Genomic DNA, 7500 nt, shown 5'->3' with positions numbered 1-7500 from the left:
CTCAGTCTGAAGTCCATTGTCCCCTGCTCATTATCTCTTTACAGAAACTGAAAAATGAAAGACACCTTTCAGACCGTGTTAAATAGCAAAGCTGTACTATTATCATCAGAACATGACGCCCAAAGCTGGTGGTGAACACTGAAATCTCCATATGGAGAATTCCGGAAGGAGAGAATGGGTGAGACTGTGTTCCACTTAGGAAATAAAACTGTCAAAAAAAAATTACATAGCCAGAGGAGTTAGGTGACAGTAGACAGCACATTATTTAGTGAGAGAATGTCAATGAAGTCTGAGCCAGATGGTGGAAAATTCTGAACCCTCAAGAACATTGGTGAGAGAGCAATTTATATTTTTGTGCACATAGACGCAGCAGCTGATTGGATTAAAATTCAGGACAGGGAATCTTTCGAATTTTCCACCATCTGGCTACGACTACAAAGTCACTCTCAAACTAAATTAATCTGTGCTGTATACCTCTCACCTAACTCCTCTGACTATAAGAAACTCTTTGACTACTTAACTTCCAAAATGGAGCACATTCTGACTTTTCCCTTTTACGGAGATCTCCATTCTTGAAGACTCCAATGTTCACCACCAGCTTTGAGTTTCCTCTCTCTTCACTGACCATCCTGGTGAACTAGCCCTTAACTTTGTTAACCTCCACGTCCTAGAGCAATTGGTGCAACACCCTACTCGTATCTCTGACCGTCTTGGAGATACGCCCAACATTATTGATCTTTTTCTAACCTCTAATTCTTCTGCTTATGCTGTCATCCTATCCTCTCCGTTGAGCTCCTCCAATCACAACCTCATAATCATTATCTTTTCTTATCGCTACAATTCCTCCCCAGGATTCCCCAAGGCAGAGGATATTTTAGAAGTGTTAAAAGTAGAAGGCCAGAAGTAATATTAAAGTTATACTTGGAGCTGGTCAGACCTCATCTAAACTACGCTGTGCAGTTCTGGTCCCCATATTACAGGAAGGATATAGGTCTATTAGAATCAGTACAAAGGAGAATGACTAAAAGGATACAGGGGATGAAGAGTATTCCTTACGAGGCGAGAGTGAAGGTGTTAAATTTACATTATTTAGAGAGACGTAGGTTAAGAGGGGACCTGATAGAAGTCTTTAAGTGGTATAAGGGTTATAACAAGGGGGACATAAGCAAAATTCTTAGGATCAGTAATCAGGACAGAACAAGAAATAACGGGTTCAAGCTTGAAAAATTTAGGTTTATGAAAGACATAGGAAGAAATTGGTTGTCAAATAGAGTGGCAGATGAATGGAACGGACTCAGTAATCAAGTTGTTAGTGCTAAGACATTAGGGAGCATTGAGAGAAGATTAGACGGATTTATGGATGGGGATGATAGTGGAAATAGGTAGGTATATTTCATACAGGGACTGCCACGTGTAGGTCTGATGGCCTCTTGCAGCTTCCCTTATTTCTTATGTTCTTATGTTCTTAGGTGCCTCTGGCGTTTTGCCTCTGCTAATTGAGGAGGCATTATTCTGATTTTCCTTGGAATAACTACATTGCCAGAGACCCGTCTCTGTGTGCCGAGCGCATAATAGAGGTGATAGTGTCTGGCATGGAGGCGTACATTCTTCACTCTTTCTCTCCCCTTACACCTTCCAAACCTTGGTTTAATACAACTTGTTCTCATGCTATACATGATAGAGAGGTGGCCCACAAAAGATACTTGTGCCTTCCATCACCTGAATCTCATGCACTTTATATTTCTGCCCAAGATCATGTCAAGTCTGTTCTCCAACTAGCCAAAAACTCCTTCATTAATAGAAAGTGTCAAAATCTTTCAAGATCTAACTCCCCTTGTGACTTCTGGCATCTAGCCAAAAACATCTCCAATAACTTTGCTTCTTCATCTTTTCCTCCTTTATTTCAACTTGATGGCACCAATGCCATCTAATCTATTTCTAAAGCTGAACACATCGCTCAAACCTTTGCTAAAAACTCTATCTTGGATGATTAAGTGCTTGTTCCTCCCTCTCCTCTATCATCTGACTACGTCATGCTACCCATTAAGATCCTTCGCAGTGATACTTTCCATGCCCTCGCTGGCCTAAACTCGGAAGGCTGACCGTTCTATTGCTGCTGTGGTAGAAGGTCGTTGTTCTTCTCCCAAGTCTATTAACAGTGTGTTCCTCAGAGTTCTGTCCTGTCACTCACTCTCTTCCTGTTATTTTATCAACGATCTTCTAAACTAAACTTTCTGTTCTGTTCTAAGCTAATGATACCACCCTGCATCTTTCCACGTCTTTTCGTAGACGTCCAACCCTTCAAGAAGTAAAAAGCTCAGTGACGGAAGCCATAGAACGCCTGACTTCTGATTTCTCTAATTTTTTTTTTTTTTATTTGGGCAGAGCAAACTTAGTATTGTTCAATGCCTCAAAAACTCCATTCCTCCATCTATCAACTCGAGACAACCTTCCAGACAATTATGCCCTCTTCAGTGGCACTCAACTGCCCCCCTCTTCTACACTGAACATCCTCACCATGTCCTTAACTAATAATCTAAACTGGAAACTTCACATTTCATTTCCAGCTAAGACAGCTTTTCTGAAGTTTGGCGCTCTAAGTCATCTCCGCCAATTTTTTTCATCTCACCTACCTGCTAACCCTGTACAGGAGCTTTATCCGTCTATGTATGGAGTATGCTTCACATGGAAGGGGGTTCCAGTTATACCGCTCTTCTAGATAGGGTGGAATCAAAAACATTTCGTCTTACCAACTTCTCTCTCATCACTGCAATGTTGCATCTCTTGCATCTTCTACCGCTATTTTCACTCTAACTGCCCTTCTGATCTTGCTAACTCCATGCCTCCCCCCTGTAGTGGCCTCACTGCACAATAATATTTTCTTTCTCTCACTTCTATTCTGTCCACCTCTCTAATGCAAGAGTTAACCAGTATTCTCCATAATTCATCCCTTTTCTGGTGAACTTTGGAACTCCTTCCCTGTTAGTGCCTCTCCGCCTTCCTATGACTTGAACTCTTTCAAGAGGGAGGTTTCAAGACACTTATCCTCCAATTTTTTACGGTCTTTTTTATTTCTCTTTAGGGCACTCTCTATGGCACTCTCAGTGGGCCTTTTTTTCGTATTTTTTGTTGTCTTTGGCAGGTGCCCCGTACATAAAAAGAGGAACAGAGAAGCGTCTATTGTTTGTGACTTCCGACGCCAGACTTCAGTGCGGAATAGAATGTGAGTTTAAGAATGGTGGGGTGATATTCTGCAGATTAGAAGTTAGATCTAAGACTGAAAGATGCAGAAGTTAAATACAAAAAAAAACTGTAGAAATGTTAAAAAAATCTCTGGTCTGTGATCGAAGGACAACCATGCCTGAGTTTATCTATGGTGGAGACTCCGATGTTGTGTCTTTGCCATACTTATGATATTGGTGGTAAGAGTGTAGATGTTTGTAGTGCGTTGTGTAATGTAATAGAGGTTTCATGTCTCTAAATTTCAACTGTACTTTGTGTTATTGAGGCACGAGAAGAAACAGGAAAAGGGAACACGGCAATGGTGAGCAGCAGGTTTGCAGTGCCTCCTTACAGCCCCACAATCCCCGTATCCCCGTATCCCTCGTACACGTGTACCTGCGGCTGGTGTCTACTGTTTCCTCCGATTTGCAACGTGTGTGTGTGTGTGTGTGTGTGTGTGTGTGTGTGTGTGTGTGTGTGTGTGAGCAAACGCTTTTCCTTGTAGTTATGTATTTCATGCGATACGCTTCATAACTCAGTATAATGAAGAAAAAAAGACCCATCCCAGCACGCCATCAAGCGGCAGTTATCGGGTCACTGCTTGCTTCCTCTGCATGGTGAGGCGTGCAGCCAGATTTTACCCTCCAAGCGAAAAGAAAGAACAGTGAAAGGAAAAATATAAAAAAAGCGTTGCAGCGAACGGTATACGGTGTGTGTGTGTGTGTGTGTGTGTGTGTGTGTGTGTGTGTGTGTGCACATGGGTGGGTGGATGAGGTGTGCGTGGGCTGGCCACTTTCACAATATTGAAGCAAACAATCTCTACATTCGTCCTTGTCAGATAATTATGTCGGTGGTTTCCATGCTGAATAATTTTCTTGTGTTGTTATTCTTCCTTTATCTCACTAACTGCCTTAGAGAAAACGGTAGGTGGTGATGAAACTCCGCCTTTATTATCCTACATCTATTGGTCTATATAACAGTGTATCTGATTATAAACAGTCTTAGCAGAGCCCACTGGGCAGGGTTGGAAAACTCCAGGTTTTTTTTTTAAACCCAACCACTGTTTTTTTTTTTTTTTTTTTGCTGTTTTTTTTTCTTTTTCTTTTGGGGATTTTTTTTGTTTGTTTATGCCTCATATTTATATGTAAATTAGTTTAAATAAGCAATTAAAAAGTGATCTGGAATGGAAAAAAGGTTTGAAACATTTTTTTTTTCTTCTTTTTCATGAAGGAGGAACACCGGCCAAGAGCAACAAAAATATAATAATAATAAAAAAAAAAAAAAAAAGGCACGTTGAAGTGCCGGTCCCGAACAGAGTCGAAAGCGGAAGTCAGAAATTACAGGATAAGTGTCTTGACACCTCCCTCTTGAAAGTCTTCAAATCATAGGAACTAGAAATACAGAAACAGGCAGGGAGTTCCAGTGTTTACCAGAAAATAGGGATGAATGACTGAGAATACTAGTTAACTTTTACATTAGAGAGGTAGACAGAATAGGCGTAAGAGAAAGAAGAAAGTTTTGTGCAGTGAGGCCGCGGGAGGAGGAGAGACATGCAGTTACCAAAATCAGAAAAGCAGTTGGCATGACAATAGTGGTAGAAGACAGCAAGAGATGCAACACTGAGGCGATGAGAGGCTGAAGATAGTCAGTTAGAGGAGAGGAATTGGTAAGACAAAAACAAGCTTTCATTCCACTCTGTCTAAAAGAACGTTATGAGTGGAACCGCCCTCCCTCATACATGTGAAGCATACTCCATACATGGACGGATAAGACCTCTGTACAAAGTTAGCAGCTGGGTGGGGGGGAGGATGAGAAAAACTGGCGGAGACAACTCAGAACACCTAGCTTCACAAAGGCCGTTTTAGCTAGAGATGAGATGTTTCAAGTTTAGATTATAAGTGAAGAACAGACCGAGGATGTTCAATGTAGAAGAGGAAGACTGTTATATGTATTTGAAGAAGAGGAGATAGTTGTCTGGAAGGTTGTGTCAAGTTGATAGATGGAGAAATTGAGTTTTTGAGACATTGAACAATACTAAGTTTGCTCTTCCTCAGTCAGAAATTTTAGAGAGATCAGGATTCAGGTGTTCTGTGGCTTCCCTGCAGGAACTGTTTACTTCCTGAAGGGTTGGACGTCTAACGAAAGGATGTGGAAAAGTGCAGGGTGGTATCATCAGCGTAGGAGTGGATAGGACAAGAAGTTTGATTTAGAAGATCATTGATGAATAATAGAAAGAGAGTAGGTGACAGGAAAGAACCCTGAGGAACACCACTGTCAATAGATTTAGGAAAACAGTGACCGTCTACCACAACAGCAATAAAACGATCAGAAAGGAAACTTGGGATGAAGTTACAGAGCGAAGGATAGAAGCCGTAGGAGGGTAGTTTGGAAATCAAAGCTTTGTGCCAGACTCTATCAAAAGCTTTGGATATGTCTACGGCAACAACAAAAAGTTTCACCAAAATCCCTAAAAAAGGATAACCATGACTCAGTAAGGAAAGCCAAAAGATCACCAGCAAAACGGCCTTGACAGAACCCATACTGGCGATTAGATAAAAGGTTGTGAGGTGACAGAAGTTTAAGGATCTTCCTGCTGGGGATATATTCAGAACTTTAGATAGGTAGGAAATTAAAACAATAGAACAGTAGTCTTAGGGACTACAATGGTCACTCTTTTTAGGAACAGGCAGAATTTAGGCAAGCTTCAAGCAGGAAGGAAAGGTAGATGTTGATAGACAAAGTTGGAAGAGTTTGACTAGGCAAGCTGCAAGCACGGAGGCACAGTTACGGAGGACAATAGAAGGGACTCCATAAGATCCATAAGCCTTCCATGAGTTTAGGCCAGCGAGGGCATGGAAAACATAACTGCCAAGGATCTTAATGGATAGCATGAAGTAGTCAGAGGGTGGAGGAGAGGAAGGAACAAGCCCTGAATCATCCAAGGTAGAATTTATGGCAAAGGTTTGAGTGAAGAGTTCAGCTTTAGAAATAGATGAGATGGCAGTGGTACCATTAGGTTGAAATAAAGGAGAGAAAGATGGAGAAGCAGTTATTGGAGATGTTTTTGGCTAAGTGCCAGAAGGCACGAGGAGAGTAAGATCTTAAAAGATTTTGGCACTTTCTATTAATGAAGAACAGACACTTGTTTAGGTCATGCTGATACAGGTTGTTCCGGTTGGACAAAGCCTGTGTTGACTTGTATTGTACACTCCACATTCTGACTCTCTTCTCTTTTGCGGAGATCTCCATTCTTGGAGACTTCATCGTTCACCACCAGCTTTGGCTTTCCTCTCCCTTCACTGACTATCCTGGTGAACTAGCCTTCAGCTTTGTTATCCTCAACGACCTAGAGCAATTGCTGCAGCACCCTACTCGTATTCCTGACCGTCTTATGGATACGCCCAACATTCTTGACCTTTTCCTAACTTCTAATCCTGCTTATGCTGTCACCCTCTCTTTTCTGTTGAGCTCCTCCGATCACAATCTCATATCTGTATCTTGTCCTGTCGCTCCAATCCTTCTTTTGGATCACCCTAAGCTGAGATGCCTCTGGCGGTTTGTCTCTGCTAGCTGGGGGGACATGAGGAGGTATTTTGCTGATTTTCCTTGGAATGACAACTGCTTCCGTGTCAGGGACCTGTTTCTGTGTGCCGAGCGCATAACAGAGGTGATAGTGTCTGGCATGGAGACTCTTTTTTCAACCTAAACCTTCCAAACCTTGGTTTAATACAACTTGTTCTCATGCTATACATGATAGAGAGGTGGCCCACAAAAGGTACTTTAGCCTTCCATCAACAGAATCTCATGCACTTTATATTTCTGCCCGGAACCATGCCAAGTCTGTTCTCCAACTAGTCAAAAACTCCTTCATTAATAGAAAGTGTCAAAACCTTTCATGATCTAACTCCCCTTGTGACTTCTGGCATCTAACCAAAAATATCTCCAATAACTTTGGTTCTTCTTTCCCTCCTTTATTTCAACGACTGCTATCACATCTATCTCTAAAACTGAACTCTTTGTTGAAACCTTTGGTAAAAACTCTACCTTGGATGATTCAAGACTTGTTCCTCCCTCTCCTCCACCCTCTGACTACTTCATGCTACCTATTAAAATTCTTCGCAATGATGTTTTCCATCCCCTCACTGGCCTAAACCCTCGGAAGGCTTATGGACCTGATGGGGTCCCTCGTATTGTTCTCCGAACTGTGCCTCCGTACTTGCACCTCCCCTGGTCACTCTTTCAATTCTTTCTGTCAACATCTATCTTTCCTTCTTGCTG

The 7500-nt window shown here is 41.9% G+C and overlaps 1 protein-coding gene across 3 annotated transcripts in view; it reads right to left on the bottom strand.

Moving 5' to 3' along the window:
- LOC135102724 (CD209 antigen-like) overlaps window positions 1-7500 on the bottom strand; it is a 28277-nt gene that overhangs the window by 16186 nt on the left and 4591 nt on the right. The window lies entirely within an intron of this gene.

Source organism: Scylla paramamosain, chromosome 8 (assembly GCF_035594125.1).
Source record: "Scylla paramamosain isolate STU-SP2022 chromosome 8, ASM3559412v1, whole genome shotgun sequence".
Classification (NCBI taxonomy): Eukaryota; Metazoa; Arthropoda; class Malacostraca; order Decapoda; family Portunidae; genus Scylla; species Scylla paramamosain.
The sequence above is the reverse complement of the archived record's forward strand: the minus strand, read 5'-3'. Positions and strand labels throughout refer to the sequence as shown.